General features: G+C 44.2%; 2 pseudogenes; both read left to right on the top strand.

Moving 5' to 3' along the window:
- LOC139043594 (dehydrogenase/reductase SDR family member 6-like) overlaps positions 1 to 9,373 on the top strand; it is a 30,096-nt pseudogene extending 20,723 nt beyond the window's left edge.
- A 579-nt stretch (positions 9,374 to 9,952) lies between these two features.
- LOC139043592 (sodium/hydrogen exchanger 9B2-like) overlaps positions 9,953 to 16,721 on the top strand; it is a 55,126-nt pseudogene continuing 48,357 nt past the window's right edge.

Here is a 16,721-nt window from a genome sequence, read left to right as displayed (position 1 = left end):
GAGCCCACCGTGATCCCTGTCAGCCCTGCTTGTCCGAGCCTGGGCCACTTGTTGGGACTGCAGAGGCCCTGTGGGCTCTCCCACCAGACAAGAAAGCGATTATGCAGGAGCTCAGGGCTGCTGCCTGCTCCCACAGTCCCACTGAGTTGCAGTCCACCCCTTGGGGCCGCAGTGGTACTATGGGCATTCAAGGCAGCTGGGAATTTGTTTGCCTGGGTGCACAGCTCCACTGCCATCTGCTCCTAGGTCACACCAGCCATTAGTGCTTTGTGGGCAGGGCCTCCCCACTGGGTCTGAGCCTAGCCATTCCCTGGGACTGCAGTGGCTCTGGGCTCTCCCACCAGACGAGAAAGTGATCGTGCGGGGGCTCAGGGCTGCCATCACCTGTTCCTGTGGTCACGCCGAGGCACGCTCCCACCCTTGGGGCTGCAGCAGTACTATGGGCCTCCAGCTGGGAGAGCAGCTGCATGCGTGTACAGGTCTGCTGGGGGACCAGAAGAGTACTCACCTATCTCCACCACCTCTCCAGGGGTAGTCCATCCCCCTTCAAATGTATAGCTGCGCAGGTCTCTCAGGCATCCTGAGGTGCTGTGTGGGTATCTTCTGCTGATCAATGAATGACCATTTAGTTGTAGTTCGAAGAGGGAGAGACAAAGGGAACAGCTCACTCCACCATGATGCCGATGTCACTCCTAATTTTCTTTTGGAATCTGCCTAAGGTTTCTCCCAGCTGATGATGAAAAACTAAAACCACTTGTCATTTAAGTGCAGCATCTCAACACCTGAGTCTCAGTTGAGTTGTGCCGATAATGATACTATTTTCCTAAATTCAGAAACTCACCCTATTAAGGGAGAAAACCTGATATCAATTTTTAAAAAACAGTGGGGTGAGAGGAAGCATGACACTGGTTACTGGGGACACTAATTTGTGTTCCCTTTCTAGAGGAGACTGTGTTTTTCATTCCTTCACTTGTCGAACCTTCTCTTCATCCTCAGGAGTTGTGAACAGATGTGTCTACAGCACAACCAAGGCAGCCGTGATTGGCCTCACAAAGTCCGTGGCTGCAGACTTCATCCAGCAGGGGATCAGGTGCAACTGTGTGTGTCCAGGTGAGTTAGGCTCCACAGGGCTATGAAATTGTCCTTTGTGACATCCCACTTGCCACTGTGAGAGAGATCTCCATAAGCTTGTTTACTACCTGTTACTGTGGCCTGTCATTGGGACAAGTTCAAAAGGGAAAGAGTCCCATCCTGTTAAGGTAACAGTCTAACAGTCAGTTGGGAGAGAGATCCTAAGTCATCAGGAATAAGCCACTGAGGCAAACAGTTTACATGCTGCTCATGCACGTGGCGGCAATTCTAAACCACTGGGTTAAGAGACATGAGTCACCAGGGCTTACTGTTTTGGAAGCAGACCAGGGATGACTGTGTCGGGGGGAAGATGAAAAGTAGCCCATGCTCACAGGACAGCGGAAGAAAGTAAGAGGAGCCTCCCAGAACACAGGGGCTCTGCCGTGGAAATCACCTGGGTTGGCCCAGGGATAAAAAGGAGGGATTAATACCTTCCTTGATGCTATACAAAGTGAGTCAGCAAACTATGGCCTGCAGGCCAAATCCAGCCCACCGCCTATTTTGTAAATATAGTTTTATTGGAACACATCCACACCCAGTTTGCTTCTTGTATTGGCAATGACTGCTTTCATCCTACAACAGCAGAGTTGAAAACAAATGGTTCTTAACACCAAGAATATTTACTGTTTGGCTCTTCACCCAAATGTGCTGACCGCTCATAAAAGAAAGGAGAAAAGCAGAACTTATTAGTAGCAAGGACATTCAATGTGTCCAAACTAAAGCATTCAATAACCTATTTCTTAGGAATGACTTCTCATTTTCTTAATATCTGTAGGTGTGTCTATTAATTAGATATGCCCTTTCACCTGGTTCCACTGACCAAAATGAATATAGGCTACCTAAGAAGAATTACTAACTTCCTCTCTGGAAAGAAATGAAATGAACATCCAGGATCCAGGTTTTTCTCAGTAGTTCACAGCTGGTGTGGGGATTGAGGAGGGGAAGCATTGCAGTTCCCTGTGGGACCTTTCACGACCTGGAGGGTATGCTAGGATCTGGGGGGGAGTTGACGGGGAATAGGCTGGACAGCCCCACAGGAGATTCTGATGTAATCCAGCCTGGTCTCCCCTCAGGTTGAAAACCACTGATTTATTAAAGAGGGAAGACGACTATATACCTTTTGTTGACACAGAATAACCAATAACCATTTTATAGATAAGAAAGATAAGGTGCGTTTTACTTGAATCAGGCAGTCTCTACAAAGGAAGAAAGCGTTCCAGAGAGGCATGGTTTTCAGTACAGTTTTATACCTTTTTAGAACACAGAACATCCATAAAACACACCCAGGATACATATTCATCAAAGTTTCAGAGAGATACTCAGTTGCAAATTAGCAAGCAGGTCAACATGACCCTGATGTCAGGAAGGGGAACTTATCTTTAAAGAGTTCTGATACTGGTGGGCACAGGAGGGGAAGTGTGCATCCTTATCTTCAAAGAGTGCCTTCTTTTACTTTGAGATAATGCATAATGCCCTCTTTAATGGTTAAGGCAGATGTTTGATAGGCTATAAGTCAGGTGTCTTTAGTTCAAGCCAAATCAGTTTTAAACCAAAATAGCTACCCCATATACCTCAATATGTGAAAATTTCTTGTCACTTTCAAGCTACAGCATTCCCCTTATGGAGGTGTTGTGTATAATTTTTCTTGGACTAAAAAGGTAAACATCGGTAGCACTAAGAAACAGGAGGATACAGAAGAGACAGTTTCACTTGGTTTTAACATACAAACTGGTGATACCTGAGCCTATCTGTTCTTGGTACCATTTACCCGGTGGAATAAATGGCAAAATGATTTGGAAAATGTGATTGTTTTAGCAGCTAGCCTTTTCAGAAGATTGGAAAATATGTTATCAAATTCTCTGGGACAAGGAACTAGCTGTGACTCACTGAGCCAGTCCCAGAAGGAAACATGATGGGGAATGAGTGTGTGTGGGATGGTGCTGATGGCTGTAGAGTCACAGCTGGTCAGCACGACTTGGGTAGACAGTAGCATGGTGTGTCAGCCTGTGCCATGGACACAGCAGAGTCAGGTGACAGTGGAATGAAGCAGAAGGCATAGGCTTGATCCACAGCTCTCATTTAATGGCCATTCATACTGGCCACATGTAAGATGTGACGCTCATTTTCCTCAGTGGGAGGAAGCTGTAGAAGCTGTAAGGATTTTGAGGAGAGTGTTAGAGAAGCTCAAGGCATCTTGAGCACACTGCTGGTGAAATTTTGGACTTTAAGGAGGCTGTTGATGAGAGAAGTAAGCAAAATGTTGTCTGAGGGGCTGGCCCCGTGGCCGAGTGGTTAAGTTCGCGAGCTCCGCTGCAGGCGGCCCAGTGTTTCGTTGGTTCGAATCCTGGGCACGGACATGGCACTGCTCATCAGACCACGCTGAGGCAGCGTCCCACATACCACAACTAGAAGGACCCACAACGAAGAATATACAACTATGTACCGGGGGGCTTTGGGGAGAAAAAGGAAAAAAATAAAATCTTTAAAAAAAAAAATGTTGTCTGAAACTGGATACAAGGGGGTCTTTGTTATGTGGTTTCAGAAATTTTATCAGCACTATTGGCTGCAGTGACATGGAAGGTATAAAATGTTTCTAATGAACCAGGCAATGTAGCGAAGGCAATTTCCTCCCAGAGTGGGGAGAGTGCCGCCCCTCCGAGTAAAATGTGAGAGGAGAAAGAAGCTAAAGAAAGGGTTCTTAGACAGAAAAGTGTCAGAAAGTGCAAATTTTGAAGCTTCCCAGCCTCTCCAGAGAAATGGCAAATGGTCATAAAATTAAGGAATTATTTCTGAGCAGACCTCAAATCTGCAGTGCTGTGAGGAGCCCGCTCTAAAGATGGACCTGAAGGATGACTGCAGATCATTTTCCGTGACCGTAGGAAGACCGTGTGGCCTCCTGGAGTACTGTCAGTCAGAAAGAGGCTTCCTGAGAATTTACAGGTTACATACGTTAACAAAAAAAGTCTGGGGAACTTGCTCTGTAGGAAGGTGAACTAAGTGGGGTTGTAAAAATTTTAGTGTCATTCTTATTTTTCTTTTTTTAAGTAAAATATTGTAAATTATATTTTTCAATGAAAAACATGAAACAATGTTAAAATAGGAATTTGAAGCCAATGAAAACTGGCAAGATAATGAGGAAAATTTAGAACCAAGGACTGTGACAAGCATGGAGCTGTCCCTGAGGATTCAGAGTGAACGTGACAGCAAAGAATGGTTTTGAGATCATTGAGACAATGTGGGTCCTTGTACTGGTAAAGAATTGTGTGATATTACCTAGCCCTCAGGGTTGTTGTGAGGATTACTGAGATAATACCTGTAAAACTGCATACAGTCCATAAAGTATCATGTCAGTGTAATGCGACTAAAATGCTGGTGTTTCACTCAGAGTCCCTGCCTAGTGTCATAGTGAATTGTAGTCTGTGCTTTTAAAAATCATGGAAATGCTGTTAAAGTTATAAGCCTATGAAATAAAAGGGCAGGCAGAAGAGGTGAAATTGCTGTTCCAAGTTATGGACAGGATTTCTCTGGTACCTGTATCCTACGGAAAGGAAGTTTAAAGTTGAGTTGCCAATTTCTTTTTCAGTCTAAGTAAGTAACCAAGCTGAATGTCACCCTTTGATTTAGGAACCGTTGATACCCCATCTCTGCAAGAAAGAATACAAGCCAGACCAAACCCTGAAGAGGTATGTCTCCTATTTTAAATGTGTTTAAATCTTTTAGTTAAAAAAAATGCCCTCTTCCTTACGCAGAGTAGACAAATGCATAGAGACAGAAAGTAGAAGGGTAGTAGCCGGGCCTGGGGGAGGGGCCTGGGGAGTTAGTGTTTAGTAGGCATAGAGTTTCAGCTTTGCAAGATGAAGAGACTTCTGGAGATTGGTTGCACAACAGTGTGAATGCACTTCATGCTACTGAACTGTACACTTAAAAATGGTTAAGATGATAAATTTTATATTATGTATATTTCACCACATTTTCAGAAAAATTTAAAAACCCTCTACTTTAAGATTAACTTCCTGATCTGTCACAGTGTCTGTAGGTTTTAGTATAACACAAATAGTTTGAGCAGCGTAGGAGTCACCATAGTCCTGCGTGGCCCACAGTTAATAATATTAATGATACTCTCATGTATCATGCGTGAATAATCGAGGCAGCAGGCCAGTGGCCTCTGTAGATCTCTCTTGCTTTGCCTCCTGAAGGAGCTGCCAGTGAGTTCATACTTTAGCTCACACCACTGATGTCTGGTGTGGTGTCTGGTCACAGGCACGGAGCGACTTCCTGAAGAGACAGAGGACGGGAAGATTTGCAACCGCAGAAGAAATAGCCCTGCTCTGCGTGTACCTGGCTTCTGATGAAGTAAGCGCTATTCTTCCCAGGGAGGTCATTATTCTCAATCACATTGGCCCGCTATTTTTGCTCATCAAGTAATGTCATTTTACAGAGTTACAGCATATGATCGTTAAGTTGCTGCATTTACGAGGTAGGGATAAGTTCTGATTTAATTTGCTCAAAGAAAGACCACTTTGATCTGAGCCACTAACTCTTCCTCATTCAAGTTTATATGTCACCAAATCTTGTAGCAAATAAAATGGAGGATGGAAAAAAATTAAATCACTCAATTTTATGAGAAACAGTTACTTTCAAAAATTACAGTTGGGGAAGCCTTGATTAAGTGTAAATCAAACGAACCTCCAAAATCATGAGAGCTTCAGGTGAAATGGGGAGAGAGTTAACCAGATATAATTGTGTCCAGGAGACACAGAATTGGCATCTGGTGTTCTTAGTTTTACTGGAAACTTATTTAGAAGAATCCCACTGACTCTTTTCCTATGAATTTTTACTGTTTGTCATCATATATGGAAATTCCTAATTCTGTCTCTTTCCACTTTGCATCTATTTAGTAACCAGTTTCTTCCTTTTTTTTTTTTTTTTTGAGGAAGATTAGCCCTGAGCTAACTACTGCCAGTCCTTCTGTTTTTTGCTGAGGAAGCCTGGCCCTGAGCTAACATCCGTGCCCATCTTCCTCTACTTTATATATGTGGGACACCTGCCACAGCATGGCATGCCAAGCGGTACCATGTCCACACCCAGGATTCAAACCAGCGAATCCCGGGCCGCTGAGAAGCGGAATGTGCGAACTTAACCACTGCGCCACCGGGCCAGCCCCCCAGTTTCTTCCTTAATGGCTATTGTATATTTTTAAATGGCTTACAACTGTGAAGGCAGAAACTACATTTATAAGGAATAGAGCACAAGAATATCCCCCTATGTTATGTCTTGAAATGTTACATGCCCTGGAAACTAACGTGTGAGCAGAAAGAAGGAAAAGGGAGCAGGCAGGAGAGAGGTGTGTCACTGGCCACTTAGCTCCTCTTTACAGTGATTTGGTGCACATGAGGTGGTTGATGAATGTGGCAGATAGAAGGGTTGAAATGTTTTAGTGACAGAGCAGTTACTACTTGTCAGAACTATTACAACAGCTGTTAATAGCTGGGGAAATTGCTAGGCATTTGATTAATGGAGCATACATTGGCTTTTGTGATTTCTCTGAATCTATATCTTCAGAAGAGCTCACTTGATTTTGAGGTACTGCTGATAAGCTAAATTGTCCTTGTTTAGCCAGAACTTAAGTTACCAAATATTTAGAAATGTTCTGGCTTGAAATGTGCAACAAAAGGACCATTGGCCTTTTAGAGGAGACCAGAGGAGTCCATATATAAAACAGAGAACTTGCCTTTTTAAAAAAACTTGAGGGAATTGGGGTTGTTTCTTGATAAACTGATTTATCTGCTTTATATGATCCGTTTTCATATATTGAACTTGGGGCCAGCCTGGTGGCGCAGCAGTTAAGTTTGCAGTCTGCACTTTGGTGGCTAGGGGTTCACTGGTTTGGATCCCAGGTGTGGACCTATGCACCGCTTGTCAAGCCATGCTATGGCAGGCATCCCACATATAAAGTAGAAGAAGATGGGCATGGATGTTAGCTCAGGGCCAGTCTTCCTCAGCAAAAAAAAAAAAAAAAAAGAGGACGATTGGCAGTAGATCTTAGCACAGGGCTACTCTTCCTAAAAAAAAAAATTTCTGTTCTTCTATTATGATGTCTTTCCTTCTTGCCTCTTCCATTGTCTCAGGCTTTAGATGAGTTTAAAACTAAGAACACAAATTAGAGTCTTTATTATCCATGTTTAAGTTAAAAGACTGTTAAACCTCTACCACAAGGATCACTTCACCTTGAATTCTTTAGAAAATGAAAAATTCTGTGGGGAAAAAACAGTAATATTTTTAACTCCTTTAGTTTTACACAGATTTAGATGTCTGAAGTTAGTATAGAATATTTTTTTGTAGTTCAATAGATAATTATTAGTATTCACATAAATTTTAAAAACACATTTAGCATGCTCCAGTTCGTGGAATTACCTGTGTATGTTGACCAACTAAATATACACCATCTTTTAAAACAATTCTATTTGTAAATTGACACCACCACTTTATGACTGACACACTTGATTATGTTCAAAAGTTTATTAGTGGCATAAAACTCAGCTAGTTTAGAATAGTTCTGAGTCTCAAAATTAAAGTGTACTATTTTAGCCTCGACTTTATCCTAATTTGGAGAATGGGTATATATCACCAAACTGCTTAATTTTCTGATTCTGAGACCAAATACCTAATAGCCCCTGCGTAGAATGTGATACATGCTCAAACACCAGCTAGAGGCCACTTAGCTCTGGATCACAAGAACACTCAGAAGTTTTAAATCACCCGAAACTTAATTCTAATTTTCCTAAATTCTGTTTGTTAAGTGAAGTTTCCTGTTACCAGGAGAGTAAATTGTTTAGTTATCTCAGTCATACAAAAATTGAAGAAACACAACCTGTGTTAAACCTGGCTAATTGTTGGGTCTCCTTGTGTTTATCACTACAGTCTGCCTACATCACAGGTAATCCTGTCATCATTGATGGAGGCTGGAGCTTGTGATTCAGGATCTCCTTGCTGGGAAGGCAGGCCCTTCCTATACACTGTAAACCCGGCTATGAAGAAAACTCACTCATCATCTCTTTCGTATTAATGGAATATTAATGAAAACAAGCCCTTTTTAAGGATGTCATTGTTCACAAGAATTTGATTCTTTAAATATATTAATCTCTTTTGAAATCATTGTAGCTTAATAACATCACAGCAAAAGAATAGTTTTTAAAATAAGCCTCAATTTGTAAGCATATAAAATTAAAATATGAAGGAAAAAAGTAAGTTTTTTAAAAGAAAAGTGTATTCATTTCTATTTCCCAATATTCAGATGTTTTTGTTCAGGTCTGCATTGGTCTGTATGTGGATACTAATTTAAAATTTTTACACCGTTATAAATGAACAGCAAAGGTAGGAAGGAGTTTGGCTTCACTAACTTATGTTAAAAGAACTATAGACTATTCAGAACTATATGTTGGTCTGTTATATAAAATAAAAATAATCATCAGGTGTTTATACTTAATGGATGTTATCACTTGTAATTAAGTACTATTTTCTTAGTCTAACTAAAAGATCTTTATTAAAATAAACAATGACATTTGACATGAGCCTAAGAAACATAATAGTTAACTAACGCAGTGATGCAGGCTTGGCGAGCCGAGGAGTCAAAAGAAAGATTTCTTGGACTCTCGAGGTCTGGCAGTAGTGCTCTTTTATTAAGAGAATAGCATGGAGTAGCATGGGGACAGGACCCATGGACAGTGAAGAGCTGCAGGCATGGGGACAGGACCCAGGGGCGGTGAAGAGCTGCAGCATGGGGACAGGACCCAGGGGAGGTGAAGGGCTGCAATGGGTTGACGGTAGGGCTAAATTTATAAGGCATAGGTATGTGAGTTATTTCTTTACAAGACAAAGGAAAGATCATGAAAAAAATGTTAAAATGGTGTCTTTGCAGGTGGCTCTGGTTATTGGGTGGTCCTAGAACTTTGGGTAAGAATCAGATCAATGAGGTCAGGATGTCCTGTGCTTCCCGGAGGATGATGTAGATCGGTATGTAGGCCAGGACGCCTTGGGCTTCTCTCCAGCGGGCAGCCTTGATCTGCATCAGCAGTATCATCAGTTTGAGGGATATTTTTTAGATTAAGTATAGATTTCTTCACCAAATTCCAGGATAACAGACAGGAGGATATAAAACTTAGAAATAGTCTCTGGATAAATAAATATAAATGAATCATATAACAGGAAACAAAACTAAAGAAAATAAAAGTTCCAAGAAAAAGTTCAAGTAAATTCATGTATGAGAGAGTACTAGGAAGTTTTTTCTTGTTCTTTTAGTTTTAGCGTTTTGTGTTTGTTTTTTATTTGTAGCTACCTCAAAAGACCAAATGGTATGATGCACATATAGATAATAAATGAGCAGTCTTTTCTCTTAGAATGTTAATTAATATTAACAAGGAAATTTTTAATGGACAATGAAAGGATAACATTTTGTTATAATAATTGCAGTGGATTCTAACATTAACACATGACCCTCAGGGTCAGTTCTCTCAGAGCTAACTGTGAACTATAAAACAGTGTCAACAATAAAAGTAAACTGGAGCCCAAAAGTTCATGTTCTCTAAAGTAAGGTTAATTAATCAGGTTGATGGATCAATGAGGAGCATATGACTGAAAGAAAAGGAAAAATACATTTCACTCCTGTGGTAAGAGGAAGCTGGATGTCACCAGAAGCCTTTCAAGCTTTAGGGAGGAAGAGTCAGTGTAGGAAAATAACCATTGTAGACGGCCTGAGCCAGGTCATGGGACGGGACTTGGGTTCCTCCATCCTGTCCACAAAGGAGCACCTGAGAGACGAGGAGGAGCGGCTCCTGTCTGCTGGGGACGGTCCTGGACACTGTCTGTCTCGCCTGAACAGCGGTGATTAAAACTGGCAGTTGCTTAAAGGAGTAAAAAACAGGTAAGAAATTCTTTATTTCTGAAGGACATGGAAATGCCCCGGAAGGGGCGCGCGCCCAGGCTCACACTCGGGTGGCGGGGTCGATCAGGGAAGGCAGACCCGAAGCAGAAGGGAGGGGAGGGGAGGGGAGGGACGCGGGCTGCCGCCGGCACCGCAGCATCCACGCGGGCCAGCGGGAGGCTCGAGCCAACACGCGGCCGAGGGGACGAGCCGCCCGCCACGCCGCTCGCTGCAAGGGTCCTGTTCTCGCGGCGCCTCGGAGAAGACGCGCCGCGGTGCGCCCGGAGCGCGCGACGGCCCGGCCCGGGAACCGGGCTCCCCGCCGCGGGCTGCCGGCCCGCCCTCCCCGCGCGGCCTCGCCCGACCCTTCCCGCCGGCTCCCCGCCCGCACAGCGCCTAAGGCCGCCAGCGCCGCGCCGCCGAGCCCCGGACCCGTGGAGGCCGCGGGCCCGCCCGGGTCTCCCGCGCCGAGAGGGCGGGGCGCCGCCTGGGGCGATGCGTGCGGGCGCCCGCCCGGCCGTCCCTGGGCCGCGGCGCAGCCGGGTCCCCCGCGGGCCCGCCCGTCCCTGAGCCGCGGCGCAGCCGGGCCCCCCGCGGGCCGCGAGCTGGGCCCCCGAGACGCCAGGGTAAGCGGAACCGGCGGGGCCTCAGGGCTTGCGGGCCGGGGGCGCGGAGGCGGGCGCGGCCCTGGGGTGCGTGGCTGTGTGCGCGCTCACTTGTTAGTTGTTGCTGCCGTGGGTTTCTCTCGTTTATTTTAGTTCTTAAAACAACCGGAGGGTGTGGCTCCTGTGGGCCGAGGTGCCGCTGCGCCCAGACGCCGCCGCTGGAGCCGGCACCACTGTCGAGTTGGGGGCGGCCGTGCTGCCCGGGCCTCCCGCGGGGGCGTCAGCGGCCCTGCAGCCGGCGGTGCGGGCTCTGCCGCCGGGGCTGCGTGCGCGCTGCGGGGCGCGGAGAGATGCTCCTCTGCCTTCTGGCTCTTCTGGCCGCTCTATGATCAGATCGCCACGAGAGACTCTAACGGGAGAAGGAAAGCCTAATAGCGTGTGTACACGAGAGAAACCCAGGAAAACAAGTAACTTGCCAAAATGGCCGAGGCCCTCGCCTTAAATGCCATCCTCAGCTGAAGACAAAAGATGTTGGGGGTGGGGAGAGCCAGGGGCTTCAGAGGGTAGGAAGGCAGTTCACAGGTAGGAGAAAAGGAGCAAACATTTGGAAAACAAGTGTTTGGCCACGCAGAAACAGAAGACAGAGGGGAGCCCAGCAAACAGGCTTTTCTAGGCTCCTCCCGCTCTACTGCCTCGTTCTTGTCACACCAAGGTGACATAGCTCGCTTCCTGAGACAGGTTTTTGTATCACTTTTAGGCGCTTAAAGTGAAGGTAACAAGAAAAACCTCTGAGTCTTTTTTTTCTTACAAATAATCCTAAAATAATGTTCATGTTGAAAGAACACATTTTGGGGTCACACATTTTGTTCCGCTTCAGTACACTCTGATGCTTGCACAACAAAATTGCCCGAGAACGCATTTCTCAGAACTATCAACATGTCAAGTGACTGTACTTCCCAGGCAGCAGCCTGTTATCTCACCCTAGAAGCTGGTGTACTTGTTGCCCTAGAAGATTAACAGCAGGAAGCCACATTTCCTTTAGCCTCCGGTCAAGAAATGGATAACATGAGTGGATAGAGAGAGGCAGATACCCTACTGAGACAAGTCAACCTCTGTTTCCACTGAAAGACTAAAAGCCCTTTTCAACCCCACTCCATCTCTCTAATGGGGCCTCCGCCTGAAGTTATTGCTGCTACAAAGTGCTCTCGTGAAATTCTAGTTTACTGTTTCTCTCCAAGTCAAGAATGTAACGTTTCAATTCAGCAAGTACCCGTGTGTCTTCTCTGGGCCACGCAGGCATGGGGACAGGAGATACAAATATGAATTAAATAAAGTTTCTGCCATTCAGTAACTCAAAATCCAATGGATCAGAATATACCTAACAAAAAATTAGGTAGTGGATTCATGGTATGCTAATGATGTGAGCAAAGTGACTGAATCGCATAATATATTTTCCAGCATATTTTGCCTGTATTTTTATTTTTTAATTTTTTCCTTTTTTTAGGATTTCCCTAGAAGGCATTGTAGAATAAGTGGGAAAAGGTCGATGATGTAGGTCTGAGCCCTGGGGCCTACACCAAAAGTTGCTATCCTGGATGTGGAAGTTTGGCCCTCACATCCATTCCTGCTTGCTTCTTGTATGCCTCTTTGTACAGGCGAAACTGGAAAGCTAAAGTATTTCCTAGACTCCCTCGCAGGTAGAGTTCTGGATGTAAAATTAGCGTCTGGCAAGTAGATGACTTGCCTGAGATTTCGAAGGCAGGGATGAGGCAGAGGCATCTCCCTGCTATTTTTGGCGAATTTCTGTTGACAAGGACGGTGCAGGAGATGCGAGTGTCCAGTCTCCAGAACTGTGGGTGTTGGGAGGGCCTTACAGCAGCAGGGACAGCCAGGTCAGCGTTGTCGTGTTGAAGCACCAGCTCTCTGGCTGTCCGGAGGTGGTTGAGGGAGGTGGGAAACATCTTCTGTGTTCTCTGTCCAGGCAGCTTCCAGATCCCAGCCTCTCTGGGTCTCAGCTACAGTGTTGTTCTTGAACGCTGTAGTCCCTGTGGGGTCTCCTGATTGAGGCAAAAATAGTACATTCCCCAGTGGTTCAGTTACTAGTGTTCTAGAAGTCCTTCCTGGAGGCCCAGCGTAGACCCTGCTCTCTAGCCTTTTCAACAGTTCACTCAATTCCCTGTAGAATCTCTTTCTGCTTAAAATACCTGGAGTGGTTTCTATTTTCTGCGCTGACTCATTAATATGTTTGCTCTGTAGCCTCCAAGAGTCATCTAAACCTAATCTCTTCAGTTTCTTTTGATGGGAAGTGAAGACATGAGATGAGGCCCAGGGGCCTGCAGTGATCTGATGCCTTCAGCTGGGCTGTGCCCTCACCGGGTGCTGCAGACCCCACATTGAGTTTATCCCTGAAGGTATTTGAGTTTGTTACGCATAGACTAGATTATCTCTGACATCTCTTGCTGTACAAATATAATGTAAACGCCTTCTTCATTTAAAACATTTACAGAATGTATTCTGTAACAAGAAATTGTTGAGTATCTGGTTCATGCCCAACTGTTTCCTAGTCCTATTGATAATTGATAGGCTGCTCACAGACCCCAATGATAGAACAGATGTTTCCTCTAGGGGAAAGGATTTACATCTTTTGCACACAAAGCCTAGGAACACAGTATGTGGGGAATGGAGCTGCCTGTATATGCACTTGTGTGAGGCGGTGGTGTTCTCAGTGTTTTTAGAGTCATGTATCCTGCATGTTAAAGAAAGCACAATTATGATAAGTTCTAAAGAGTTTTTAACAGCTTTATAAAGTTATTAAAGATATCTTGTTGATATCATAAAAGCTCTTTGCCTTTTTCGAAATCCATTCCTTTATTTTTCTGTGCTTTACATGAAGGACTGAAAGGTTTGAATTTACCAGTGTCCCTTCAGCACATGTATGCTTTCTTCTCAGGGAAAATCCTATAAAAGGAGGAGAAAGCATTGAGGGGACTATTTTGGGACTGCATGATGTACTTAGTACTTTTTTAAGATTTTCTGTGACATAGGCATTTTCACCATTTTACTGATGAAGAAACTTATCTGTACTGGTTAAGTAACTTGCCCCAAATGGCCCAACTAGGAGGCAGTGACACAGGATTTACAGTAAGGATTAATCCCATTGTCCTCTAACCACTCCGCATCTTGCCGTTTATGGTGTAGTTGATGCAGATATACACAGAGTTCCCTACAGACACATTCTCTTTCACCTCTCATCCTTTAATCCTGTGGTTTCTCTGCCTGTACTGGTCTTTATTTTCTTCACAAGAGTGGGTCCTCTTTCAAGGCTTGACCCCAGCCAAGTAGGCAATACCTCCTTTCTCCATTTAACTATGTGACTGTACTTCTCACATCACAATTAAATTACCTTGAGGTAACACTAGCTGCTATAACAGATAAACTCAAAATCTCAGTAACAACACAGAGGCAGCTTATTTCTCCCTCATGGAAAGTTCAATCAGGTGTTCAGCTAGTGGCCTTCTACTCAGTGATTCAGGAACCCACACTCTTTTTATATTATGGCTGTGCCATCCCCTAAGACCGTCGAGTCCTTAGTTTCCAGGCAATGGACAGGAAAAGAGAGGGTATGTGGAAGACTGCATGAGAGGTTTCTTACAAGTGAAGAGTAGAAGTAGCAGACATTGTTCATGCCCACGTCCTGTGGCCAGAGCTCAGTAACATGCCACACTGACTTGCAAGAGAGGCTAGGAAATGTCAAATACCTGTGTGCGCAGGCAGCAGGGGAAACTGGTTTGATGAACACATATCAGTCTCTGTGCCTCCCTTAAAGAATAGAGACTGCATCTCAGTCATCTTGGTATCTTATCCAGTGAAAGTCTGATGAACGTCACTGATTTTGAAGTGATGGGGTTGCTGTCTTATGTGCCCCAAATTGAAACTTACTACATTCTATTATGGTTGCTTAAGGAATGATCTGTCATTCTCTGATTAGGTTTTAACCTCTGAGTAGAGGAACTATGTCAGACTGTTTACTTTTGAATCCCCAGCACAAGGACTAGAACATAGCAAGAGCTTAATAGATGTTTGTCAAATAAGTGAGTGAGTCCTCAGAGAGAAGAAAGAGGGACAGAGCTAGTCTATGTGGAGTTAGGAAATACTAATTGACAAGGTGACTTGTAAGTTAAATGTTGAATGACTGATAGAATTTTACCAAGTAGAGAGAGCAAAAAGGAAGTGCAGGCAGGGATGGTAGTGGTGTTGTGTTACTGTTTTGTTTGTTTCATGGGTAGAAATTTAGAAAACAATCACATGTTTATAAGCCCAATTTTTTTTAATTCGATATTCAAATATTACAAATGAACTTCAGGGATGGGGAGGGAAAATATACAACTTTACAATGTATATGATCTCTATTGACTAAAAGGGTGGTCCTAAAAACCTTGGTATTGGTCTTTAGCTACTAAAATTGTTATTTTCGGTTTATTTGTTGAGATATATCAATACAAAGGCAGTGTTCTGGTTGTGTGTCCTCTGAAGATTTTGCACCATGTCAAGAAGCTAGGGAGATAGATATGTGTGAGCCAAAGGTCCCTCATCACTGCTCCTCATCAGAACTTCTCAGAGCTGGCTCTGCGTCAGAATCACCTGTTGGATTGGTTAGGGTGCTTTTGGCTGCAAGTAACAGGATATTTGGCCAAAATTACTTTCAAAAATACAGGTTTAATTTTTCCCACACAACAAGATGTCTGAAGGTAAGCGCGTCCAGGGTTTGTTCGGTCCCCAGTGATATCAGGCTCTAGGTCACTTTCTATGAGCCAATCTTGCCTTTTTCTTCATGGGTGAATGATGGCTGCTAGAGTTCCAAGAAACATAGTGCCCCTCCACAGCTCCATTTCCACACACACACACACACACACACACAATTTAAAGGCACAAAGAGGAGAGGGTTCTCTTGCTTCCCTGTCTTTTTATTAGGAGTCTTACCCAGTGGCCTCCAATAGCCTTGCTCACAAACTTCATTGGACAGAGTGAATTACGCTCAGCTCTGAACCACCAGCCGGCAGAGAGGAATGGTGTTAGAGAGATTGATTTAGCCCAGTTGTGATTTACCCCTTGGGGTGGAGGAGGGCCCCACCGGCATGCCTGAGCAGTGGTTTTAGGTAGTTAGTAAGTCCTGTCTGCCACACTTGGGGGGTTCAGTCTCTGGAGATTCTGATTGTAGTAGGCCTAGAAATAATATTTTAAACTTTCAATTAAATGCTTTTTTCCTAGGTGAGGAGAGAGATTACAAAGGAGAAAAGCAAGTACTGGGTCCTTTCTTACCTAGGGATAATTTCCTTTCATTCATATCTCATTATACAGTGTTTTACTTTACGTGTCTGTATCAGTTAACCAAACAGCAGAGCAGTTGTTTTTCTCTGATAACTTGGTCCCATGTGGTTGGCACGCTAACACTTTCAGATGAGGTCGTTCTTGTTCAGGAAAACATTCTCAGTCGTTTCAGTACTTATTTATCAAGGACATTTTAAGCCCTACTCTTCACTTGATCTGAATTCGTCACGGCTGGGCAGTGCTCCTTTTGGAAAAATGAGCCTTAGATCAGAGTTGGTTAGCAGGACCCAGGAACTGGAAGGTTTCTGTATGTTCTATATAGAAGTACTGCGTGAGACTGAGAACCCCCCCTTTCAACACGTGAATGGATAAACCCCGAAGGTAGGTGATGTTTATCATTGTAATCATTATAGAAGGCTTCATGAACAGTCCTGGAGATGCTCCTTCAAATGTACGAATACAGCACATATTGTACTCCAACAATATATGTAAATTCTCAATAAGAACATCCCAGTAAATGTTGGACAGTCCATATCACAGACAACAAACAACAGGAATAATCAGCCTTTATCCATGTAATGATCTTTTAGCAGTAATTCAGTCGATAGCAGTAAGCCTTTGGACATTTGCAAATCATAGTTCTTTTATTTCCTCTGAAATATTACTGAAAGCACTTTTTTTTTTTTAAGGAAGATCAGCCCTGAGCTAACATCTGCCTCCAGTCCTCCTCTTTTTGC

The sequence above is a fragment of the Equus asinus genome, unplaced genomic scaffold (assembly GCF_041296235.1).
Source record: "Equus asinus isolate D_3611 breed Donkey unplaced genomic scaffold, EquAss-T2T_v2 contig_3, whole genome shotgun sequence".
In the NCBI taxonomy this organism is placed as follows: domain Eukaryota; kingdom Metazoa; phylum Chordata; class Mammalia; order Perissodactyla; family Equidae; genus Equus; species Equus asinus.
This window is presented reverse-complemented; position numbering and strand designations above follow the sequence as displayed.